Source organism: Triplophysa rosa, linkage group LG24 (genome assembly GCF_024868665.1).
Source record: "Triplophysa rosa linkage group LG24, Trosa_1v2, whole genome shotgun sequence".
Taxonomy (NCBI): Eukaryota; Metazoa; Chordata; class Actinopteri; order Cypriniformes; family Nemacheilidae; genus Triplophysa; species Triplophysa rosa.
This window is the reverse complement of record NC_079913.1, coordinates 4,064,167-4,077,863: the sequence shown is the minus strand read 5'-3', so window position 1 is coordinate 4,077,863 and position 13,697 is coordinate 4,064,167. Positions and strand designations below refer to the sequence as shown.

General features: G+C 39.3%; 1 protein-coding gene and 1 long non-coding RNA gene across 3 annotated transcripts in view; one reads left to right on the top strand and one right to left on the bottom strand.

Moving 5' to 3' along the window:
• The window catches only part of chrm2a (cholinergic receptor, muscarinic 2a), a 54,599-nt gene that overhangs the window by 12,388 nt on the left and 28,514 nt on the right, over window positions 1–13,697 (top strand). The gene's annotated exons all lie outside the window — the stretch shown is intronic.
• LOC130547599 (uncharacterized) lies at window positions 6,055–11,935 on the bottom strand. Its single transcript, XR_008961902.1, has 3 exons — window positions 11,603–11,935; window positions 8,892–8,981; window positions 6,055–6,707 (listed from the first exon to the last, which is right to left on the bottom strand). It is a non-coding gene; the product is annotated as an uncharacterized LOC130547599 (long non-coding RNA).

The window sequence follows — 13,697 nt, the reverse complement described above, 5'->3', positions numbered from 1 at the left end:
TGACATCATCAGGCCTCTCATAAGGCTCTCCATTGTTTTGAAATGAAAGAACATCAATTTCCTGCCCAGTGAAGCCTACGGGATGATTTGTGGCCACTATTATCCTGCCAGAATGTGAAGAGAGTGCACAAATAAAAACTCAGAGAAGGGAAAAAATCCTCCAGAAGCTCCAAAAGCATTTGGACACTTTAGGTCACACTTAAAAGTGTCTGAATGTCACACCATTAGATAACAAAATATCTTTGAAATGAATGCCACTTTGATAAAGTACAAACACACTTTTCAAGCCAAACATCTGACAAATAGGTTGTTGGGAATTAAATGCTGAAACAAGATATACTTTTCAAAAACGCAAAAATGTAATTAATGAGATGAGTTATAACTGATCTTAACACCAGTCGCTGTCATTCAAAGTCTTTGAGGGAAAAGGTTGTAGTGAGAGTTTCAGCATCATTTGTTTGCAGACACTTCTGATGAATATTTTGATGAATACCGAGCCTTTCAGACATTTTCACGTCGCTTACAAACCTCCACCTGCCCAACTCATACAGACTGTTCATGTTTGTGCCCGGCTCCATCAGCGTTCTGTATAAAAGTGCTGAACCAGACAGAAAGTTTCATTCAGAGAATTTGCTGTCTAGTTGCTACACTGAGATGAGAATTTCAGTTTTTCTAAAGTATATCTGTAATACACACACACACACACACACGCACACACGCACACACGCACACACACACACACACACACACACACACACACACACACACACACACACACACACACACACACACGTACAACACTGAAATATGGCCTCCTGCATATATTAACAGTACGCTTTTGAGCGGTCGTCTACTGTCCTCAGGTCAGATCACACTGTGTGAGGCTGGACAATAGTGTGAGTTATCAGACAGACGCAGACAGGCGTCCTCCGCCCGTGGCAGATAAACGGGCTGCATGCCGGATTAATCCCGCAACGGACACGCAACACGGGTTTGTTCACTGGTCACCGCATGCTCTCTGCATACTGATGTGATATTGTTGTGGTGTAGTTGAGTCCACGTGTGTCTCGCGGGGGTAAGTACCAGCACAGAATCAAATGACATCCGGTGGATTTGCTTTTCTCAAAATGCAAAACAGCATCAGCATTTCCCAGCAGTCTCCGGCGGCGACCGAGGCCTCTGATAGAATAAAGTCTGAGAATAATTCAGCACGATCCGAGATGACAGAAAGCAGCTTTAATCTGTCAAATCTTCCTGCCGCTGGTCGACGGGATTGTGCTTCGCCTTTTAATTTCAGGCAAACGCTCATAACGTGGTACTGAATGACTCATATGAGACTAAGCTTTTCGCAATGCATTATGGCATTGGGGTACACACAAGGATTTTGGAACAATTATGTTGTTAAATGTTTTAGCTTTTTTCATAAAGAACATTCAGATCAGTTAACAATCAATAAATTACAATAGAGTACATGACTGAATTGAACTAAAACTAAAAATGACATGCAGATTATTTAAGAGCGCTCTATACAGACACATGTGTAACTGAACCCAGTTGTTTGTGAAACGCACTTTGCACAAGCGATTTGTTTGTGGTTAAAAGCGAGGATAGTTTCCTGATGCTAACCTCAGTTTAATCCTGATTTCTGTCTCGCGTCTATCAGAGGATCTTCCCCGCTGCCGCCGAACGTCTTGCAGAAGAAAATTACATTTTAAAGGGCTGCTCCCTGCAAATCTTTCATTGTTGATTTAATTACGTCTCGCAGAGCAAAATCCCCAGACCCCGAGCCTGCCCCGTCTGTCTCTCGCTCTCATCTTCACACACACACATCACTGGTAACCACAGGATTGGCTCACAACAGTGACACAATCACTACTGCTAACAACCTTTCAAAAGTCTCAAATCATGAGAAATTGAATTTTCTTTATGAGAAATGTAATCTTCTTTGCTCTTTTTAAATATGACTACGCTGCATTATGAATTAAGGACAAAGATTAAGATGAAAGCATCTGCTAAATGACTAAATGTAAATTATGAAAGTAACTCGTAAAACTTCTGAAGCTCTGAAGCAGGATGTTGTGATATACTGATATTGACATTAATGTGATACTAATCATTTTGACTATTGATATTTTGGTAATATTACACAAATGAAAACATCTGAAATAATTCAACACCATAAAAGTGAAAACAAAATTTAAGATGAATTTAACCAATAGCATTATCTCTGTACTCTGAAAAGAAACTGTTTGGCTAAAATGAAAACTACTTTCTTACTCACCCTCATGTCGACCCGAGTCGAGTGTTGATCAGAACAATGTTTGCTTTGAAACGACGTAAGCATCTTCAATCTGGTGATTACACAAATGTTACACAACAAAAAAATGCCTATCCGACTAAACGTTATAATTCTCAAATCTCATTTATGTGAACATTAAAACCAGACGTGATGAAACTATTGATTTTTGCTCTGAGCACTGAGGTATGTCATAAAAGTGTGTCATCAGTAGTATGTAGTTCTGGTCCGTTTAAAGTTCAGCGGGAGTCAAGAGATTATTCCACAATTATTTTTCATTTTTATGAGTCACCACACAACCAGGCCATGGCGTGTGAGAGCAGCAGAAGCAATTTATTAAAGGGTCACTCCCTTCAGGGTCTCCCGGTGTCACGGCTCCGGTGACCATTACAACACACCTGCCCTGGAGCGGGCCGGTATGGAACAGATGTTGCTATGGCAATGCCCTGCGCTAGCATCTGTGGTACTGTTGTGACATGAAAAATGCTAATCCCAAAGTCACCTCATTAACCCACAAATGTTCCTGCACCACACAACGCTCGGGAGAACAGCTTTCCCAGCAAACCACCAGACCGTGTTTTCATGTTTGCCTCGAATGGGGACGTGTTGCGTTTTTTTTTGATCTTGTGAAGGAGAGTAACGCTAACACCTAAAGGTGGTTTACATACAGAACAGACATTGTTAAGTGTAAAAGGTCATGAACAACTCAATTGTTCAACAAACTCAACTCAACACGCGGTCATGAGGGAAAAATTAAATGACCTCTGAAGTGACGATTCTGTGACATGAAGTGTAGTTAAAGATGAGAGGATTGCATTTCAATTATTTCAGTCCCGCCGTCGACTCTCTCATCTGCACATGAGAGCCTCTCAGCAAGGAGAAAGTCAACGAGGGCACTTTTAATTGAGTGATAAAAGGGGCCGTGGAGTTAAAGCGCTTCGCTTATGTGCAGCTGTGTGTGAGAAAGACACGGGAATCACAAGATACCGTACAATTCTGCTTCCATAATAAATCCATTTGTGACTCTTTTAGTAGTCTAGAAGAAAGACAAACTGATTTGATTGAGTAGATGGATTCGAATCAATAACTCATGAGATCAGGACAGATCGGTGAGTCTTTCTGACCGAATCTTTAGACAGAAACACAGTCAAGAACTGGACTGATCAATGTAATTTTGTTGCTACACAAAGACGTGAAAAATGCCTATTTATTTTTTCATGCGGTTTTGTGTTGCCCCTCTCTCTCTCGCTCTCAGTCTCACTGGGCCTCATTCATTAAACAGGAGCAAAAGTAATTTGTGTAAATGGTTTGTAAAACCACTCGTGCATAAGCTGACTTATTGAATCCAATGTGAATTTTTGTAAGAATAGTTTTACAAAGAAATGATCAAGCACTCGTTGAACAGAACTGAAGCTAAACTGAGAGCTCTCGTATAATTGAGACGCACAGCACGGTTTGAAGATAAACGCTGCATTACTACATCTGGAGGTTTGGATGGGGATTTACCAAGCATTAGACGCATGTAAACTAATGGAATGCACACGGCACGTGCTCTCCCGAGGGCTGCGGCAAATGTCAACACACAACAAACACACCACTGCGGGTTTAATATAGTTTTCACAAAGGATGCTGTTTGCATTAACATTGTGTGTGGGTTCACTTAGCTACACTTTAAAAGCAAATTTGTCCCCGTAAGCTGGGGACGTCCTGTATTTGTTTATTGGTTATAGCGTTTTCAGAATAAAGTGATTTTTCTGTCTATACTGAATAGCAAAGCACAAATTTATATTATTACATTTATGCCTAATGTAGTTATGTGAAATGCGGTTATGGACGAATCAGATTTTACAGCTTCCTCAGGGCAACAAAAAACACAACAGGACAAAATTAACATGGTTGGAACACATGTTATGGTTTGGTTTAACATTAATGATGCACAACTTACAGCCCATGCACGCACGCACACCGTTTCAATGAGGAGTGCACGTCTAACATATGATACATACAGTCTCTTTATCTCAAAGATTCAGCCCAACAACCTTCTCGCAGGGGTGTCAAACTCGATTTCATCCCGGGCCACATCAGTATTATGGTTGCTCTCAAAGGGCCGGTTGTAACCGTAAGACTATATAAATGTATCCACTCTTTTATCACACTGCATAATTACATCTGCATTTAATTACTCCTTTTGGTAATAACTCAATTAATACCTAGTTTTGACAGTAAAAGACCAGTAAAATAAAGTGTATTCAAGTGTACAACTATTGTACAGTTTATTTAAAAAAAAAAAGATATGTTTCTGTATGAACACATAGTCGGTCTGCATAGTGTTTCTTGACAAGCTAACATTTTTAAAGGCCTTTCTGGTCAGGGCACACTTGCTCACATATCTTCAGCATACACTGCTTTAAAAATGTACCTTCTGAAAAACACTTGGTAACTCGGGCGATTTCTTCAGTCACAATAAAGCTGGCTTTCACGGCTGCATCACTTTTTGCAGAAGCATTTGCAAACAAATTCTGCCAAAAAATGAAAGTTTTTTTCAAGTCTTGTACCTTTTGTTGCTTTTCTAGGTGGCTAAGGTTAGCATACTTTGCTCTGTGTTTGGTTTCGAAGTGCCGACGTGAATTGTACTGTATTCTTTGAGCACAGCCACCCCTGTTGAGAAAAACAGTATATGCTGGGTTAGGTATGTTTTTATGCTGGTTGGACCATCTTAAACCAGCTATGGACTGCACATGACCAGCTAAAGACCAACTAAACCAGCACAAACCAGCATCAAAACATACCAAACCAGCATATGCTGTTTTTTTTAACAGGGATGGCCTCCTGGCAAAGACGACACACTGGTTTGTTTCCATTAAGCACAAACATGTATTTGCTTTCCCATCCCTCTTGAAATAGCCTCCACTCTGCATCAATTTTTCTTTGTTTGACACGATGTGTCTAATTAATATTTATATCATATCACTCACTTATTACACCGCTCGTTGGAATGCTTGATTCTGATTGGCCAGTCGCGACATTTGCAGGTTCGTTATTCCCAGATAACCTCTCAAAACTAATAACACAGGGTAACCCGGACGCAACAAATAATTTTGACAGGTTTTTTTGACAAATTTAATATAATTATGTATTTTAATAATATATATGACATTATATTTACAAATTATTAAACCAAATTGAATGTTCGTAACATTTGAACGTTGTTTCTTACCTTAAAACCGAAAGTAAACAGCTTTTCCTGTTAGGTCTGCATTCAGTAAAAATGAGCTAATAAAATATTTCAAATTCACATTTCATGTCAAGTTTTTTTCTCATGTGGCAAGTATCCCGCGTAATAAGCGGGATAATGTACAAGCAGCCGGCTGTTATCGCGAAATAAGCCCCTCCAGTGTGAAACAAGAAACAACCTGATCGCACTGGAGGGTCTTATTTCTGCGATATATACGGACACTGCCACCTACTGGCTAGATGTCGTCATCGCGTAGGTAATAAAGTTGAGTTGCATTTTCAGGTCGTGGACATAAAATGTATAATAACAATACAATAATTTGTAAGCTCTCGCGGGCCACATAAAACGAGGGGGCGGGCCGGATTTGGCCCGCGGGCCTTGTATTTGACACATGTGTGAATTCCTCAATCTCTCCCTAATGCCAGAGAGAGAGAGAGAGAGAGAGAGAGAGAGAGAGAGAGAGAGAGAGAGAGAGAGAGAGAGAGAGAGAGAGACAGACAGTTTCAATGTGTGGGAGGGCAGTCGCAGCTAAAGCTCATGTAAACTCACACTCAGGGGAAGGGGTCTGCGCAGACGCAGGCTTTTTAATTGCTTTCATTTGAGCGTGTGTAAAGCCCATGGTGTTATTAGATTATATTCATCCCTGGACGCGGCTGCTTCCATCAGTTCTGAAAGAGGGATTCATGTACAGAGTTTAAAACTGCGCTTTAATATTCCACACAGATTCATCTAAACAGATGCTCTGTGGAAAGATGATTTACTCGCTATCACACGCGTGAACCACAGAAGACTGCGCTCAACATCATTTAAAAGCATCAAACATCAATGCACTTGTACTAGATATAAAAGCGTGAAACTCAGATGTAAAAAATGTTTATTTAAACTGTGAAGTGTCCAAATACAGTAATGGAAAAGTATCTCCATCACTGTAAAAGCACATTTTTTTATTTTTGTTTTTCAAACGGAGATACATTTATTTTTGGTGGTAAAGCACAGCATCCCACAAACGCTGTCCATAAAGCTTGTTTTGAACATGGAACATCCCTTTACAAAGCCCCAAATGCAAGACAGTGTTTAAACAAAACATCTAGACTACCTGAAAGAGAACAGCAGGCGTTTAATGTCTCGCAGCCGCAGGAGATCCGCCAACTAGAGTCACACCAGCAAAACACTCCGCTGCAAACATTAACAAGAGAAACAACATTAAATCAAACAATCCAAACGTGTGACATGCGTACAAAAAAAAATAGTCCTGAACATATTTCCTGACAAAGCACAAACAACATTTCTTTAATGTTCTTTCTGTACAGTGATATTAAAAGAAGAGCACGTGGAGACTTCTCAAGTCACCAGCTTCTGAAATTAGTCTCATGAAAAGACTGAAAATCAAAAGTTTTGAACTTGATGTAAATTAATTTAATAATTTCTGAAATAGTTGCATGCTATGCAATCAATAATCATTTTTATAGCTCTATTTTACATTTAGGCATTTAGCAGACACTTTTACCCAAAGATGTATGTCAAAAACCATTTAAACTGTGTGGAATTTAAGGAGAAACATTAAATATTTATAAGAAACGTCATCTATTGAGCCACAACAGAGTAATGTCGTTTTTTCTGCATCACACACACGCACGCACGCACGCACACACACGCACGCACGCACGCACGCACGCACACACACACACACACACACACAAACTTCTTGAGATAACATGACCATCATTAAGCTGTGTCTTCAAATGCTTGAAATCTGTTGCACATTATGTGTTTGTTTTCACACTATATAATTGTGTTGTGCAACCAAACTGACAAACTGACAAGCTGAGATTACTCGTCTCTCTCTTTCTCTCTCACATTACTGCTGTCTGATTCATGAATAAATGAAAAGCAGATCTATTCAATAAATCCGTGCAAGCGCTTCACATAATCTTTGCTTATACTGTAGTAAGAGCACTAAAAGCGTAAATGTACACTGGACAGCACAAATGTACACAAATGTATTACAAATATTTTAATTACTATATAAGAGCTTTGAAGTGTTTAATTAAAATATGCAAAAACTTTTCTGAACAAGACATGTAAATGAATTTTAATATTGTTTCAAGTAAATGGAAATTACATAGTGCTTCTAAATGACTGTCTGTAGAGTTGAATCATGACTGCAATAAAATCAGGAGATAAAAACAGTTTATTCTTTCAACATTTAGAGAAAATTGTGACGGTTGCCATTATGTGCTACCAACATTTTTCTCAATTATAGCTGGAGCAAAAACTTGAACTGGGAAAACAGCCTAATTAATATAACTTCATACATAAAAAAACATTATAAGCATATGGCTCTATTACAATGTGTTAGAGAATGTAATATGCCACAACATGTAAAACCACAATTTATTACAAACCGACTGTTTATTATTAATAATCATGCCATCGTATTTATCTACATTTATTTTCCTACATACAGTATTCACTGTTAGGCTGTATGTGTAAGTGTTGCAGATGCTTCAATGTAAATACTGTAAACACTCTTGTTAAACACGCAGAGATATGAAGGTAATAATATTGATCAAACTAATAATCCATCGTGTGCATTGTGTGTTAGTTTAAGAAACCCAGAAGAACTGAATCATTCAAACTGAATCTTACGCAGCTGCCAGTCTGTAATGTCACTGTACTGACACGCACACCTCATTAACTGGTGAAATATTGTAAAATGTGCATGTCATATATAACTTATTAACAAGGTAAAATGCAGTGTAAATGCATGGAAGGATGTTTTTCCTGACTGTCACCACACATACACACGCACACACACACACACACACACACACGCACACACACACACACACACACACACACACACACACACACACACACACACACACACACACACACACACACACACACACACACACACACACACAGACACACTCCAGATCCTTCCATTCTGGAGCAGCACTGTTTGAAGACCTCAGCCCAGGTGCCAGAACTTTCTCCCACATATTAATAATGAATGAAACCATCCACAGACGCACTATATATTGCAGAGAGAAACTCTGAATTCAAGAACATACACGCACACGCACACGCACACACACACACACACACACACACACACGCACGCACGCACGCACGCACACACACACACACACACGCACGCACACACACACACACACACACTCTACGAGACTGTACACACAATCATATCCTCACTATTCTGCAAGTATGACATAATAAAGAGCTTTCATTTCACACATTATATATGCACACTTAATTATTAATAATTGGTTTAGTGGTTTAAGACCGGCCCTGCCAACGCAAGGATCCTGGGTTCAAACCCTGAAGACACACACTCACCTCTGCAGAGTTTCATCTCAACATCTTGTGTCCTTGAGCCGGTCAGATAAGGCAGCGTTTATAAATCTACTGTTAGGTCTGCGGTGAAGTCTGCTAAATAGAAAACAAACAGATGGATAGAGAAGGTTATCACAGGTTTAAAACTTAAGAGAAAAGAAGTGGACTACTGCAATTCTCTACTGGCCGGCCTTCCAACCAATGCAGTCAAGCCCTTGCAAATGATCCAGAATGCAGCTGCACATCTAGTTTTCAATCAGCCTAAAAGAACCCCTGAAACAACCCTCCTGATTTCACTTCACTGGCTGCCAGTTACCGCCCGCATCAAGTTTAAATCTCTGACGCTGGCCTCCAGAACGATAACGGCAAATTCGCCCAGTGCATCAACTCAGTGCTCCAGGTCTACATCCCCTTCCGTCATCTTCGGTCTGAAAATGAGCGACACCTGGTTGTTCCATCACAGCGAGGCACCAAATCGCTTGCAAAAACCTTTACTCATTCGGTTCCCCTGCGGTGGAATGAACTGCAGCATCCTTCACAACTTTCAAAAAAACTGCTCAAAACATACCTGTTCCGGATTCATTTGACTAACCAATAACTGTGTCTGTCTGTCTGTCTATTATTCTCTCCTTTGCTTACTCCAGCTGTAATCCTCCTAGCAGCATGGCCTTGTAAACCAACGGTACTGTTTAGCGTCTTGACAAAATGTTTATATGCTCTCCTACTTGTAAATCGCTTTGGATAAAAGCATCTGCCAAAGGAATAAATGTAAATGTAAGTGTGCCACATTCTAAATCATTCAACACATACACAACAAAAATATTCATTGCCGACGGGAAAGTACTGTACTGTACATGCATGAAGTAAGACACTACAGCCATATTGCGTCACATTTTTCCTAACGTGAAATGTTGATGCTCCACCTCTCGTGATGTAATGTTTGTGTGCATGCAAACGCTGGTACCAAGCTTTTATTTTTTATCTGTGTGTGAAAAACAGAAGAAAATAATCTGGAAGGGCAACATGATAAAATACACTTACGAAGTCTTCATTGTACACAATTGTACATCTCTGGTGCAGTTACAAAATGTACTCCTGTAAAAAATTCTGAAAAGATGGTTTTGTAAAGTGGTTTAAACTTTGGTGTAAACTGCACAAAAAATAGGACACGAAAGATTTTTATAGTTTTTTTTCTTGTTTTCTTGGAGAGACTTTAATCTGATGGTCAGTAAAGTGAGTTGTGAGTGTGCGTGCGATGGTTGTATTGATTTCTGTGACAGCAGTAAATTGAAGAGCTTGTAGTAACATGTGCCTCTCAATGCTGTGCTGATGGGAACGTCGCAGGACACACAAACACACACACAGGTCACATCACACACACTATTGTTTAGGGTTCACCTGCGGCCTGCGCCCACAATTCAGACAAACAAACACAATCTAACACATGTACAACTCTCGTTCAGCTCACAACACAACTGAATGATTTACTGAGTGTCAGACAACAGCAGAAAGAGACAGAAAAACTAACTTTAACAAACAATTCACCTTAATATTTAACTTTCTGTTGCAGTGTTAAATTCTCTTTTTTTTAAGCTTATATGTGGGATTTTTTTGAATTATTCACAATGACTGATGCAAGTCGTCTTCATGTTCCTTATACAAAACATTGAGTAAAAAAGGAGATTTTTTTGAGCTCAGAGATATTCTGTGAATATTTAGTTTCCGTCTGTTTGTCAAACAAAGCATCATACGGCACATAATAGATGTTTCTGACACCAGTGGTCACGATATACTTATATAAGAATTATAATGTCATACAGGCTATTATGACAAAAAATGAGAACACTGAACAAACATGATTTATGTATATGTTGCATTATACAAATTAAATATTCATGATTGAAAGCCATTTATACGGTGAGAGGGGTAATTGTAACGGCAGATTATAAAGAATATGAAATGGAAAGCAGGTAAATATAGCTGCGTGGGACTCAATATGGATGATTGTTTCTTGTTTGTCTGTATCTAAATGTAACGTTTGTATCGGCAGATGACGCGAGTCGTGTTGCGTGCTGAAGAGTGCCAGGGTCTTATTTTAGAGCACAAGAGGTGCTTGAGTCTCGTTCGCTGCTAAATGAACATTCAGACAATCACTGCTGATATGATGGTCTTCATGTGTGATAACACAAACACACATAATAGAGACAAAATATGTGTGTGTGTGTGTAAGTGTAAAGAGTTACTGGCCTCTCTAGAATCATCTCCTTTAATTAGGATTTAAATGTCAACGTATGAAAACTTCCCTATGTCTTTGCTATTTTTGAGTGTGTGTGTATTTTTCCCATCTCTGTTTGACCTAGTTGTCAATTAGTTGAGAATGTGAATGAACAGAACGTGTGAAAGAACTCAACGGGCTGCAAAACTTTAAGATAATGTGACATCTTTATCTTCGTCTCTCTTTCTTGCAGCCTAGCAACGTGTTGTTAAAGTCTCATGACGGTGTGTTCCAATACATATACAGAACAAAAACGGAGTAGCAAATCATTAGTGCTTGTATAATCCCAATTCCAAAAATAACAGTGTCCAAAACAGCAATACAAACTAAAAAGAGTGATTTATAAATTCTGTTCATCCTGTGCTATGTTCAACACAACAACACATTATTTCATGTTTTAAGATCTAATTGTAATTGTTTTGTAATGTTTTTAAAATACCTAAATCAGATGATTGAAACACACCAGGGAAAAGCTGGGACAATCGAGTCTTTGGTCAATTTTCGCAAAAATTGGTTAAGTTTAGCATTGGATTTTCCCCCATTCACACCCCCGCATCATGACAGACGCTGGCTTTTGGACCTGATGGTGATGACAGCTTGGATGGTCTTTTTCCTTCTTGGCGTGAAGAACACGATGGTTGTTTTTCCAAAAATATGTGAAATGTGGACTCGTCGGACCACAAATCCAATGTTCTGCTTTCTGTCTCAGATGAAACCGGGTCTAGAGAAGTCAGCGGTGCTTGTGAAGTGTTGATGTATGGCTTCTTTGCATAGCAAAGTCTGTGGAAATAGCAGTAAAAAGTGATGACTGATGTATTCTTATGTCACAACATCACTTAAAGGTGCATGACCGTTTTTTTGAGACAGTGATGTCTGATGTCTTGCCCTTTATTCAACAGATTGTTTAAAATCTTTTTATTATATTGTGTACTGTAGAGAATGAAATGCCCCAAATTCTATCTAATCTGTCTTTGAGAAATTTTTTTTTGAAAGTGCTGGATTATTTGTCATCGCATCTGATGGCAATCATTTAGTTATTAGTCCCGTATTGCACCCGTCTCAACATTTTTGGAATGTGTTACAGGAATCCATTTCAGAACTGATCTTCAGAAAGCAATGTGGTTGCTTAGGTAAAACAAAGTATGCTGTGTTTGTTTGAATAAAAATCAAAGCACATTTACAAATCACTCCTTTCATTGACATTTCTGGAATCGCAATGAATTTTACACAAACACTCACCTGTCGTCATAACTGATGGACACTTCATCCACTGCTGGCTACAGCAACATCCGCCTATGAGCACAGAAACACATTTAACAAATAGTCAATAGTTCATCTAGTGAGCCATCTACCTAGACAGCATTTAAAGTCAATATGAAACGCTGTTAACAACCCATTTTATAATGTGAAACAACACATTTAAAGAAAAACGACAGACCAGAAGTTTTATTAAAAATTGACTGGATGGTGAAAACCAATCTCTGTATGATAGCTTAGTGATGAGAGACAAAACGAAAGTGATGTTCAGAGACAGAAGACACTGTTTTGACAATAATAAATATTCAGTAGAGTTAACATCACATGACAATCACAGTCCAAAGGTCTTCACATAAATATTTTGGGGAGCAGGCAATCCCAGAATGCACTGTGACAAGATCATAGAAAAACAAAATATTAGACAGAAGTGATATTATCAGAGTTAAGACATTTAAATCATTACTGTATATCTATTTTGATAAAAGACAAAACCTAACAAATTTAAATCTAATAAAAATGGTCAGATGAGTTCAGGTGTGGAGGTCTTTAGGACCCTCGGGGCACCTATTCAGCATATCTCAAACCTTATGACATCATCATCTCCATCATCATCATCAGCTAATGGGTGGCTCATCACCATAGTTACTGGAGAATGAGACCTATATGCTGGTAATGATAGATCACGACTCATGCAGAGACAAACAAGCACACTCACAAAGGTGCTTTTCACACATTCTCCCCTTCAGTGTTTGGTTTTTCATGAAATATGAAAGAGGGAGAAACACTGTGGCACGGGTGGATGCTCGCCATACACACACACACACACACGCACGCACGCACGCACGCACGCACGCACACACACACACACACACACACACACGCACACACACACACACGCACGCACACACAAGTCTAAATCATTAACGGGCCTTTCGAAAGGAGCCGGCAGAAAATCTCAGTTCAAGCTCTCTCAAGGTTTAAGTGAGATCAGCAGGGAGAGATGGAGCCTCATCCATCCCTACACACACACGCACGCACACACACACACACACACACACGCACTCACGCACACACACACACACACACACACGCACGCACGCACGCACACACACACACACATAAAACACAGACTAAACACACTCAGCATGCTCTCATTAGCTGTGTGTGAGCTCATAGTATTTTTTCTCATTCAGAACTGAAGCAAAGACACAAAACCCTCAGAAACACTGACACTGGGATGTAATATTCACTATGTATAAAATACAGCATATATGCAT